Source organism: Chiloscyllium punctatum, chromosome 5, assembly GCF_047496795.1.
Source record: "Chiloscyllium punctatum isolate Juve2018m chromosome 5, sChiPun1.3, whole genome shotgun sequence".
Taxonomy (NCBI): Eukaryota; Metazoa; Chordata; class Chondrichthyes; order Orectolobiformes; family Hemiscylliidae; genus Chiloscyllium; species Chiloscyllium punctatum.
In genome coordinates, this window is record NC_092743.1 from 94218319 (window position 1) to 94232275 (window position 13957).

The 13957-nt window shown below is 44.0% G+C and overlaps 1 protein-coding gene across 2 annotated transcripts in view; it reads right to left on the reverse strand.

The window, feature by feature from the left end:
* nsmce2 (NSE2 (MMS21) homolog, SMC5-SMC6 complex SUMO ligase) overlaps positions 1 to 4395 on the reverse strand; it is a 179656-nt gene extending 175261 nt beyond the window's left edge. Inside the window, exon 1 of one of the 2 annotated variants that reach the window (XM_072570779.1) lies at positions 4290 to 4395. The gene's annotated coding sequence lies outside the window, so the exon portion shown is untranslated. The remainder of the gene's footprint in view (positions 1 to 4289) is intronic. The other variant, XM_072570782.1, reaches the window with a different exon arrangement.
* Between the last annotated feature and the right edge of the window lie 9562 nt (positions 4396 to 13957).

Consider the following 13957-nt stretch of genomic DNA (forward strand, 5'->3'; position numbering starts at 1 on the left):
TCTGGGGGTGTTGTTGCTTTCAGGTTTCATTCTTTGTAGGTCAGACCTGGTTATCTGTCTGTTTTTTTGTAGATTCCTCAGTGTGTTGTTTATCCTATTGGTGAGCTGTGGGGTGGGGTCAAACTCCCTCTTTTGGTAAGTGTTGGTATCTGCTCATGTTGGGTATCGGGTCCTTTGTTCTGGTGAGTTGTTGTCCGAGAGTGGCTGTTGGTTTGTGTGCTTCCCTCTCCAAACCGTGAGACAAAGTATCGTACCGCTGATAACAAGAAAAAGACAAACACATAACCTCAACACCAAGGAGAGGGAAGCACTAAAAGCACTAAGAAACAATAAGAACATAATCATACTACCAGCAGACGAAGGCAGAATGACGGTCATCCTGGACAAAGCAGAGTACATCCAAAAAGCACAACTACTTGCAGATACCAACACCTACCAAAAAAGGGAGTTTGACCCCACCCCACAGCTCACCAATAGGATAAACACACTGAGGAATCGACAAAAAAAACGGACAGCTAACCAGGTCTGACCTACAAAGAATGAAACCTGAAAACAACAACACCCCCAGATTCTATGGACTACCTAAAGTGAAAAAACTAGACATCCCACTCAGGCCCATAGTATCACTACCAGGGACACCATCACACAAACTGGCGAAAGAACGACAGCAGAAACTGAAACACCTGATCAGTGGATCCAGACAATCTATACAATCGACACAGGAATTCTTGGACATCATCAGAAATATACACATAGACAAGGAAGAAACTATGGTCTCATTCAATGTAACGGCACTGTTCACCTCTATTGACAAAACCCTAGCCAGAGAAACAATAGCCAACCTGCTGGACAGACATAACAGACAACAGGACGTTGAACCCATCAACAAAGACGGCATACTTAAACTACTGGACTTGTGCCTCACAACACACTTCACATTCAACAACCAGATATACGAACAAATCAACGGAACACCCATGGGCTCACCGATCTCTGGACTCATTGCAGAAGCAGTAATGCAAAAGTTAGAACAAACAGTCTTACCGCAAATTCAACCCAAACTCTGGGTCAGATATGTGGATGACACCTTTGCAATAATTAAAAACACAGAAATAGAGAACACACACCAGATCATCAACGCCACACTCACAGGAATCCGATTCACTAGAGAGGAAGAAAAGGACAACCAACTCCCATTCCGAGACGTGATGGTACAGAGAACACCGAACGGAGAATTCACCACAAAGGTTTACAGGAAAGCCACACACACAGACCAAGTCCTAAACTATGAAAGCAACCACCCCAACACACACAAACGAAGTTGCATCACGACACTATTCAAAAAGGCCACAACACACTGCAGTACACCAGAACTGCAAAAAGAGGAAGAGGAACACCTATACAAGGTATTTGCCAAAAATGGATACCCTCGCAATTTCATCAACAGATGCCTAAGGGAAAGACAACGGAACGAGGACATGCCGCAACTCAAAGGACTAGCCACATTACCATACATCAGGAGCATTTCCGAACTGACAGCCAGACTACTACAACCACTAGGACTCATAACAGCACACAAACCAACAGCCACTCTCAGACAACAACTCACCAGAACGAAGGACCCGATACCCAACATGAGCAAAACTAATGTAGTGTACAAAATCCCATGCAAGGACTGCACAAAACACTACATAGGACAAACAGGAAGACAGCTAACGATCCGTATCCATGAACACCAACTAGCCACGAAACGACACGACCAGCTATCCTTTCGTAGCCACACACACAGATGACAAGCAACATGAATTCGACTGGGACAACACTACCATTCTAGGGCAAGCCAAACAGAGAACAGCCAGGGAATTCCTAGAGGCATGGCACTCATCCACAGACTCTATCAACAAACACATCGACCTGGACCCAATATACCGGCCACTACAGCGGACAGCTGGAACTGACAACCGGAAGTGGCAGAGACAGGCCACTATAAATACTGGAGAAAACAGCACAGAAGCGCTTCACAGGAGGCTCCCAAGCACTGAGGATGTCACCTAGACAGGGGACGAAACGTTTGCAAGACAAATTCCCAGCTCGGTGAACAGAACCACAACATTAGATGCCATTTTAGTGTGTTGGCGGGTCTGTGGGCTACCATAATGCCAAGAGTTCTGAGTAGTCTGGCAGTCATTTCTGAGATGACCTTGATGTAGGGGAGAGTGGCTCGGGTTTATGGACGTGTTTTGTCTGCTTGTCTGGGTTTGTAGCTGAGAAATCGGCAGACTGTGTTCATTGGATACCCGTTCTTTTTGAATAGATTGTATAGGTGATTTTCCTCTGCTCTGCATAGTTCCTCTGTGCTGCAATGTGTGATGTTTCGTTGAAATAATGTTCTGATGCAGCTTCGTTTGTGGATGTTAAGGTGATTGCGTCTGTAGTTCAGTATTTGGCCCGTATGTGTTGTTTTCCTGTCGATGCTGGTTTGAAGTTCCAAACTGCCATTCCTCTACCACGACATCTAGGAACGGCAATTTGTTGTTGTTTTCCTCCTCTTTAGTGTATTTTGCGCCAATAAGGGTATTATTGATGGTCTTGAGGGTTTCCTCTATTTGTTTCCTTTAGTGATGACAAAGGTGTCATCCACATAGCATACCCAAAGTTTGGGATGGATGGTTGGCAGAGCTGTTTGTTCGAGTCTCTGCATGACTGCTTCTGCTGAGAACCCTGCTATCGGAGATATCTCACCACAAAAAGACATGACCCACTGTCAGTTGTATCTTTACATACAGATGTGGAAGGACACCGCTTCAACTGGGTTGACACATCTACCCTAGGACAAGCCAAACAGAGACACGGATGAGAATTCCTAGAAACATGGCATTCCAACCAGAACTCTCACAACAAACACATTGACTTGGATCTGATTTCCCATCCCCTGAGAAAAAGAACAGGAAATGGCACACATAAATCGAAAGCGGGCCGTACCATCAGTGCTTCATCCAGAGGTTCACTGTTGATGTTACCTAATATGGTGACAAAATGTCTGAAAACGAACCTTCCAGCTCAGTGAGAGCAAACCTACATCCAGAACCTCAACCTGAGCTACACATCTTCTCAAAACTCATGAATACAACTCTAGTAACACATACAGTTTAACGCCATGCAGGATGAAGCAACCCAACTGAGATGCAATCCTTCCACAGTCTTAAACATTCAACTCTCACACCAACAGGGCACAGCTTGTACTTTGTTCAGCAGTGTATATAAATTTATAGGATATACTGTAATAAATTTGGCAAAGATCCTTCAACAGTATCTTCCAAACCCACAACACTTACCACCAAAGAAAAATCATGAGCAGACACATGGCAACATCACCTGCAAGTTCTCCTCAAAGCTACAAAGCATTCTAACATTGAACCTTAATTCTTTCATGATCGCAGGTCACAAAAATCTGGAACACCTTTCCTATCAACACTAGATAGACTACAGGGGTTCAAGAAAACAGTTCGACACCTCCTTCACAAGGGTGCTTAGGGATGGACAATAAATGATGGCCTTACCAGAAATTCTCACTTGCTATGAACAAATAAAACAAACAGGCTATCTGATTCAGTAGAAGAACCACCACAAGTACAGAACCAATTGGTCGTATGCGGCAACTGTGTGCAGTTAACTTTGTGATCCTCAGCTTAACCCAGAAATTTCTAAATTACTTTTTTTTTCCATAAATGCCAATCAATATTTCTTTAAGAAAAAAAAATACTGGAAATTCTCAGTTGGGGAAGCAGTATTTGCAGACAAAAAGGAAATATTTCAGCTCTGAATATCAGTCTGAAAGGTTAACCCTGTTTCAATCTCCACTGAAGCTGTCATATCTGCTGAGTATTTCCAGCAATCTGTTTCTATGTCTGATTTCCAGGACCCGCGGTGCAGGGCTTTTGTATCATTTTGAAGACATTTGTGAAATGTTGATAAACAAGCAACTAATTTTGATCACTTTTAAAAATCAACAATTTTCCTCTCACCAAACAGAGGGTCATGAATTGAAATGTATTTATAATGCTTGAATTGGTCGCAAAGTCATATAAACGACAAGTTGAACATTTCCCTCCCTCCCTCTCCAGTGGATGCTGTTTATCCCTGTCTGCTTATTACATTTTTTGTTTGTTTGTAAACTAACTCGGCTCCTCAATGTTGAAACTCCAAAACAACACCCAGTCACTGGATACAAAACAACGGGGCAGTTCACATCTGTTGAAACAAATTAAATTACACGAATGCAAACTCACAGACCACACAACTGTCGAGGCCTTTCCCCGCTCCGCCGCCACTTTACAGTTCAAATGGTGTCACGCAGGGCACGGTGGGACACGTAGTCTACAGCCGCCCCGCTCCTCGACTTCCATGATCCCCGTGTGAAGGAAACTACAAATCCCAGCATACATTGCTCCCGCCCACCCAACCACGGCTGAACCCCTGGTGTGCATGTCTCTTTTGTGGCCGCTCCCTGCTGCCGCTGGCGGCTCCTAGTGCCCAAAAAGAATACAGCGGCAAACTGCTGCAAAAAGAATACACTCACAGAGATAGAGATAGAGACAGAGCAGGCAGAGAGAGCAAGGTAAACTTTTGACTCGAAATGAATGTTCATCAGAGCTGACGTGAAGTGTGGACAGGACTTGGAAGTACCGGTGTTGGACTAGGGTGTACAAAGTTAAAAATCACACAACACCAGGTTATAGTCCGGGGTGGGCAATTAATTCTTCCAAGGGGCCACATGAGAAACCTGAGTTGTGTTGGAACCAACAATAAATTGAACATAATTATGCTCAGTATTATTTTTTTCCCATCGTAAAAAGTACTAAATTATATAGTTTTACACTGAAACTTATAAACAAAAGAATAAGGATATTCTGTTACAATAAAGAGATGAAATTATGGAGTAGGTCAAATATAAGAAATAAACGGTTAAAACAATAATTTCAGTAATTCATTTTATTTTTGACATGTCTGAGGTGGATATGCGAAGGACAGCTGAGAGGTGATCATCAGTGATAGAGGATCTGTATTTGGATTTGTTGAACTTCATCACTGAGAATGTTTGTTAGCATATATAGGTAGATCCAAAGAGGACCAGAATCTTCTGAGCATGCCTCCTCATGTGGAAAGTTCTCCTCTTTGAGGGAAGAGTAAAAATCAAGCAGTGACACTGACCTAAAGTACTCTAGAAGTGTGTCAGACTGCAGGTCAATGAGTTCAAGCTGAACATCACTAGGTGCATTCTCCACATTGCATGTAAATAGGGAAAAAAAGCATGTGCATTTCATTCCCAACCGTTTTATTGTCTTGAAATCGCCTTGAAAATTCACCATGCAGTGCTTCTAACGTAGATGAGTACCACGGGAGGTGATCAGCTGAAGGTGCGGCTTCCTTCAGTGTTGGCAAGTGGCTTGAGAGAAGCTGCAACTTTCTCATAAAAGCTTTCACCAAGTTGTACATTTCATGCACGAAAAGGCCCTTGCACTGCAGTTTCACATTTAGTTCATTCATAAGTGCAGTCACATCAACAGCAAAACCAAGGTCTGCAATCCAGTCTGCATCTGAAAGCTGTGGAATGCCATTCCCTTTCTTCACACAGAAATCTTAAATCTCTTCTCTCAGGTCCCATACACTTTTCAGCATTTTGCCCAGGCTGAGCCACCTGACAGCTGTGTGGTAGTCTATGTCACAATGTTCGGTCTAATTTTCCTCCAAAAGTGCAACAAACTGCCTGTGATTCAAAGCTCTTGCCCTGATGAAGTTAACTATTTTAGTTACATCAACCACATGGTTAATTTTTAACACTGACTTACACAACACTTCCTGATGTATATGACAGTGCAAAAATACCAATTTCTGTTCAGGGTCAATTTCTGTCATTTTATCCTGCATTCTCGTTAAGAGTCCAACATTTTTTCCCATTAGATTTGGACAACCATCCATTGTCACACCCACCAGCTTGTCCCATTTTAGTCCCAACGTGTCCAAACATGCATTTACCTCAGTGAACAAATCATTACCAGTTGTTGTTCCTTTCATTGACTGCATGGCTGCCAGCTCGTCTGTGATTTTAAAGTCCGTAGTTATCCCACGTACGAAGATGAGTAGCTGGGCTGTGTCACGTACGTCGCAGTTCTCATCCAAAGCCAAGGAAAAAAGTCAGAGTTGACCACTCTGTGCTGTAGCTGAAGCTCCAGATTTCTCACGATATCCCCAATCCTTCTTGTTACAGTGCATCGGGAGAGGGGCGTATTCTCAAATGCCTCCTTTTTCTCCGGGCATATTAGTTCTGCAGAGTCCAACAAGCACTCCTTAATAAACTCTCCATCAGAAAACGGTTTACTGTTTCTGGCGATTTTGTGGGAAATGACATAACTTGTCTTGGCATGAGCTGACACTTTGAGGGCTAGCCAGCAAGCATCACTTTTAGCTGTTCATGCACGCACCCACACATACACGCAAATGTGCGTCCATACGTAAATAAAAAAAAGCATTCTTTTCAAAACAAAAGCAACACAGTTGTATTGCGTGCATGGCGTAAATACTTTTTCATTTATGTTCTAATTTAAAATTGACCTCATGCGGGCCTGACAGGAACGACCAAAGGGCCGGATATGGACCGCGGGCTGTAAAATGCCCAGGTCTGTTACAGTCCAACAGGTTTATTTGGAAGCACTAACTTTCAGAGCACTGCTCCTTCATCAGGTGGTTGTGGAGTACAAGATCGTAAGGTACAGAATTTGTAACAAGCTTAACAAATAATCCAGGTCTTTTCAGTTGCATCACACTGTAAACTTTTGCTATAAATTCTGTGTCTTACGATCTGATACTCCACAACCACCTGGTGAAGAAGCAGCGCTCCAAAAGCTAGTGCTTCCAAAAAAACCTGTTGGACTATAACCTTATGTGTGTTTTTTTAGTTATGTGGACAGGACAGCATTTATGCAACAGTAGGTGTGGGGAATGCTGGAGGAGAAAGGGTGCTGATAGTGTCCGCTCCATACTTCACGTCAGCTGCATGAATGAGAGCTGATTTAAGGTGTGGAAAGTTCTGTACAGGACCTATTACCATCATGTAGTTGGCACACTGAATTGGGCCTGCCATATTCCTGCCAACTTCCACTCTGTCCATTTTAGATCCAAAACACTCGCCACAGAAAAACTCACTGTTGACATTTTTTTTAGGTGAACACTAACCTAAATCAGTATCCATTGATTGCAGATCCTTCAGCTAATTGGAACAGTTCTGTTGTGTCCACACTCTTCACATAGAACATAGAACATAGAACAATACAGCACAGAACAGGCCCTTCGGCCCACGATGTTCTGCCGAACTTCTAACCTAGATTAAGCACCCATCCATGTACCTATCCAAATGCCGCTTAAAAGGTCGCCAATGATTCTGACTCTACCACTCCCACGGGCAGCGCATTCCATGCCCCCACCACTCTCTGGGTAAAGAACCCACCCCTGACATCTCCCCTATACCTTCCACCCTTCACTTTAAATTTATGTCCCCTTGTAACACTCTGTTGTACCCGGGGAAAAAGTTTCTGACTGTCTACTCTATCTATTCCTCTGATCATCTTATAAACCTCTATCAAGTCACCCCTCATCCTTCGCCGTTCCAACGAGAAAAGGCAGAGAACTCTCAACCTATCCTCGTACGACCGACTCTCCATTCCAGACAACATCCTGGTAAATCTTCTCTGCACCCTCTCCAAAGCTTCCACATCTTTCCTAAAGTGAGGCGACCAGAACTGCACACAGTACTCCAACTGTGGCCTAACCAAAGTCCTGTACAGCTGCAACATCACTTCACGACTCTTGAATTCAATCCCTCTGCTAATGAACGATAATACTCCATAGGCCTTCTTACAAACTCTATCCACCTGAGTGGCAACCTTCAAAGAACTATGTACATAGACCCCAAGATCCCTCTGTTCCTCCACCTGACTAAGAACCCTACCATTAACCCTGTATTCCGCATTCTTATTTGTTCTTCCAAAATGGACAACCTCACACTTGGCAGGGTTGAACTCCATCTGCCACTCCTCAGCCCAGCTCTGCATCATATCTAAGTCCCTCTGCAGCCGACAACAGCCCTCCTCACTATCCACAACTCCACCTATCTTCGTATCATCTGCAAATTTACTGACCCACCCTTCGACTCCCTCATCTAAGTCATTAATAAAAATTACAAACAGCAGAGGACCCAGAACTGATCCCTGCGGAACTCCACTTGTAACTGGGCTCCAGGCTGAATATTTACCATCTACCACCACTCTCTGCCTTCGACCGGTTAGCCAGTTTTCTATCCAATTGGCCAAATTTCCCTCTATCCCATGCCTCCTGACTTTCCGCATAAGCCTACCATGGGGAACCTTATCAAATGCCTTACTAAAATCCATGTACACTACATCCACTGCTCTACCCTCATCCACATGCTTGGTCACCTCCTCGAAGAATTCAATAAGACTTGTAAGGCAAGACCTACCCTTCACAAATCCGTGCTGGCTGTTCCTAATCAAGCAGTGTCTTTCCAGATACTCGTAAATCCTATCCCTCAGTACCCTTTCCATTACTTTGCCTACCACAGAAGAAAGACTAACTGGCCTGTAATTCCCGGGGTTATCCCTATTCCCTTTTTTGAACAGGGGCACAACATTCGCTACTCTCCAGTCCCCTGGTACCACCCCCATTGCCAGTGAAGACGAGAAGATCATTGCCAACGGTACTGCAATTTCCTCTCTTGCTTCCCACATAATCCTAGGATATATCCCGTCAGGCCCGGGGGACTTGTCTATCCTCAAGTTGTTCAAAATGTCCAACACATCTTCCTTCCTAACAGGTATCTCTTCTAGCTTATCAGTCCGTTTCACACTCTCGTCTTCAACAATACGGTCCCTCTCGTTCGTAAATACTGAAGAGAAGTACTTGTTCAAGACCTCTCCTATCTCTTCCGACTCAATACACAGTCTCCCACTACTGTCCTTGATCGGACCTACCCTCGTTCTCGTCATTCTCAGGTTTCTCACATACGCATAGAATGCCTTGGGGTTATCCTTGATCCTATCCGCCAAGGATTTTTCATGCCCTCTCTTAGCTCTCCTAATCCCTTTCTTCAGGTCCCTTCTGGCTATCCTGTATCCCTCCACTGCTCTGTCTGAACCCTGTTTCCTCAACCTTATGTAAGCCTCCTTCCTCTTTACTAGACATTCAACCTCCCTCGTCAACCAAGGCTCCCTCACACGACCATTTCTTTCCTGCCTGATCGGTACATACATATCAAGGACACGTCGTATCTGCTCCTTGAAAAAGTTCCACATTTCCACCACATCCTTCCCTGACAGCCTATGCTCCCAACGTATGCTCCTCAAATCCTGTCTTACAGCATCGTAATTTCCCTTCCCCCAATTGTAAAATCTTCCTTGTTGTGCGCACCTATCTCTCTCCATAACCAAGGTGAAAGTCACAGAATTGTGGTCACCATCACCAAAATGTTCACCCACTAACAAACCCACCACTTGTCCCGGTTCATAACCGAGTACCAAATCCAATATGGCCTCCCCTCTGGTTGGACACTCTACATACTGCGTTAGAAAAGCTTCCTAGACACACTGCACAAACACCGCCCCATCCAATCTACTTGATCTAAAGAGCTTCCAATCAATATTTGGGAAGTTGAAGTCGCCCATGACTACGACCCTGTGGCTTCTGCACCTTTCCAAAATCTGTTTCCCAATCTGTTTCTCCACATCTCTGCTACTATTGGGGGGCCTATAATAAACACCCAACAAGGTGACTGCACCTTTCCTATTTCTGACTTCTGCCCATACTACCTCCAGAGGCAGATCCCCCTCAAACTTCCTTTCTGCAGCCGTTATACCATTTCTAATTAGCAATGCCACCCCCCCCTCCTTTTTTACCACCCTCCCTAATCTTACTGAAACATCTGTAACCAGGAACCTCCAATAGCCATTCCTGTCCCTCATCTATCCATGTTTCCGTGATGGCCACAACATCATAGTCCCAGGTACCGATCCACGCCTTAAGTTCACCCACCTTATTTCTGATACTCCTTGCGTTGAAGTATACGCACTTGAGCCCATCTCCGTGTCCGCAAGTAGTCCCTGTCAGTGCTACCTTCTCCACAGCCTCCCTACAGTCTTGGGCATCCTGACACACAGCTAGCTTACTTGCTGGACTACAAGTCCGGATCCCATCCCCCTGCCAAATTAGTTTCAACCCCCCCGAAGAGTGCTAGCAAACCTACCCCCCAGGATATTGGTGCCCTTCTGGTTCAGGTGCAAACCGTCCTGTTTATACAGGTCCCACCTTCCCCAGAATGCAGTCCAATTGTCCAAATATTGGAAGCCCTCCCTCCTACACCATCCTTGCAGCCACGTGTTCAACTGCACTCTCTCCCTATTCTTTGCCTCTCTGTCACGTGGCACCAGCAACAACCCAGAGATGACGACTCTGTCTGTCCTAGCTTTTAGCTTCCAGCCTAACTCCCTGAGCTCTTGAATGACCTCCCCACCCCTCTTCCTACCTATGTCGTTGGTGCCAATGTGTACCACGACTTCTGGCTGCACACCCTCCCCCTTAAGTATTCTGAAGACACGGTCCGAGACGTCTCGGACCCTAGCACCCGGGAGGCAACAAACCATCCGAGAGTCTCGCCCATGTCCACAGAACCGCCTGTCCGTCCCTCTAACTAGAGAGTCCCCTATAACTAGCGCTCTCCTCTTCTCCCCCTTTCCCTTCAGAGTCTCAGAGCCACAGACTCCTTCACTGCAGCTTACACCTGCAAGGCTGTCCCCCCCAACAGTTTCCAAAGCTGTATACTTATTTTTTAGGGGAACGACCACAGGGGAACCCTGCACTGCCTGCTTCTTCCCCTTCCCACCTCTAACTGTTACCCAGCTACCTCTGTTCTCCGGCGTAACTATGTCCCTGTAGCTTCTATCGATCACCGTCTCAGCCTCTCGAATAATCCTCAGCTCATCCAGCTTCAGTTCCAGTTCCCTAACTCGTTCGATGATGATCAGGATCTGACTGCATTTCCTGCAGACGAAGTCTGCAGGAATATCAGTGGTCACCCCTACCTCAAACATCCTGCAGGAGGAACATTCCACCGCCTGCGCTGCCATGACTGTACACTTTGTCTCCAAAAACAAGAACACTGAGTCAATAACCTGTGGACTTTAAAGTTAGGTTAGAGGAGGCCCTACGAAAGTAGGGCTTGGTGTCTAGAACACACCCACTCAAATAATAATGTATGAACACATCTACTGAACTATTGTTACAAAAAGAACAGCTCAGCTTCACCAATTTATTCCTGTAACATCACAGGTGAGTTTTATGAATCTTTCTTGTACCCTGTATAAAGTGGCTGCATTCTTACAAACAAGCAATATCCTGAATCAGACACAGTACTTCAGTTGAGGTCAAACCAATGTTTTGTTAAGGTTCACCTATGGCTAGACACGAATGTCTAACTTATTAACATAAATCAAGAGGAAAAAAAGGACCCAGAATAGACAACTAGAGAAAATTCAGATAGTTCCTACTAGTCTGAAATACAATTCACCATTGTGCTGTTTCCAGTCACTGAGCCAACCTCATATCCATACTGCCATTACCTGTTTTATTCCATAACCTTCAATTTTACTGAGAAACCTGTTCTGTGGCACTTCATCAAAACCTGTGGATGTATAGATTTCATGCAGGTATTTGATAAGATGCCATGTCAAAGGTGATTGTGGAAAACAAAGCTCAGTGTGTTGAGGATAACAGATTGGCATAGATAGAGATTGGGTTGCTAGCAGGAAGCAGAGAGTCGGACTAATGGGATCATTTTTCAGGCTGACAGATGTCTTGAGTGAAAAGCCACAGGAGTCAGGGGTAGGACCTCAACTCTACAATTTATACAAACAATTTGGATGAATGGATCAACTGTATTATAGCTAGGTTTGCTGATGACACAAAGAAAGGTAGAAAAGTGAGTTGTGAAGAGGAAATGAGGAGAACGCAAAGAAATATGGATAGGAAGTGAGAAATTTTTCATTTTGACAGGATGAATGAATAGTAGTATCTAAATGGTGAGATGTTGCAGATCTGAGATAGAGAGATCTGGGTAAATGAGTAAATGAAATATGCAGGTACAGCAAGCCCTCAGGAAAGCTAATAGAAAGTTTATTGCAAGGTTAATTTCATGAAGAGAGGTTATGCTTCAGTTAAACAGGACATTGATGAGACTATATCAGAAGCATTGCGTACAGTGCTGGTCACCGTACTTGCAGAAGGAAGTTAATGCTTTGGAAGCAGTTCTGAGAAGATTTGCTGAGCTAGGACCTAGAATGAGAGGATTGTCTCATAAGGAAAGACGAGACGTGCAAGGCATGTTTCCTCGAATTTAAACGAGTCAGAGTGACTTAATTGAAACATCCAAGATCCAGAGGGGAATTGACTGGCTGGATATGGAAAGGATGTTTCCTCTTGTCAGAGAATCTAGAGCTACAGTTGATAGAGATGAACTTTAAAAAAAATTCTCAAAGCAAAGCACATAGATAAACTACAGGAATGGATACCATTAATCTCTTGGGATCAAATTCAAATCATCCAGTCAGCATTATCGCTCAGTGGTTAGCACTGCTGTCTCATAGCATCAGAGACCCGGCTTCAATTCCAGCCTCAGGTGACTGCCTGTGTGGAGTTCGCACATTCCCCCTGTCTCTGCATGGGTTTTCTCCACCTGATCCAATTTCCTTTCTCAGTCCAAAGCTATGCAGGTTAGGTGGATGGGCTATGCTAAATTGCTCATAGTGTCCAGGGACATGCAGGCTAGGTAGATTCAGCATGGGAAATGTAGAGATACAGGGATGGGTTACACTTCAGAGGGTTGATGTGGACTCAATGGGCCGAATGAAGTGCCCCTGCACTGCAGGGATTCTATGAGTGCACTTGTACAGTTTGGCTAGAGCAGAAGCCTTAACAGAGAGCAGGGATATCATCGCTCCATGATTGAGATGATGTTCATGGAGTCTTTTCCTCCAATTACTCATTACTACTCACGTGATGCTGTTATCAATTCACCATATTAGGTTTCGAAGCCCAAACTGGCAATATAATGGCAATTTGAACTGCAGTCATCTCAGCTGATCCTTGTTAAACTCCACTTCCCGTGTTTACCAGTTTGAGCAGTTGCCCATAATGGCTGTTGTTTTATAAGTTGCTTGTATCTATTCTGCAACCAGGCCCAATTCTATATACTAACTTTAGTCATGAATTTAGAACTTTCTATACAGTACCTTATTGAAGGCCTTTCACTAACGTGTGCACTGACATTACCTTTGTCCCAGTTCTGAAGAAGGGTCACCAGACCAGAAATGTAACTCTGATTTCTCTTCGCAGGTGCTGCCAGACCTGCTGAGCTCTTCCAGCAAGTTTTTTTTGTTACTCTTTTTTCCTTTAAGATCAGTCAAGCTTAATCTTCCTTTTGAAACCTATGTTGACTTTTTTTTTAATAGAGATTGAACCTTATCAGAATTAAGCTCAGGTGTCTATAATGACCTGGACTTGTTCTTGCTCTCAATTGTCTGTCAGTCCTCTGACACTATTTTCTTATCTGAACATATTGTCCTGCTATCTCTTAATGGACTGCTTTTAATATGTTAAAATGGATCCAACTGACAGGATAAAATCACTGCTCCAAAGTTAATCTCCTATTTTAGATCTTAAAATTTTATTAAAAGAGATCAAAAATAGACAATGTCACACTCATGCAGTTTGATTCACACATAATATGGAGATAAAAATTGCTATTCAATATTTCTGCCATTTCCCTATCATTATGTAAGGTTTATCATTCATTACTTAGTAGCCTTATTTCCAGTTTTTAAAAAAATTGTTGAAG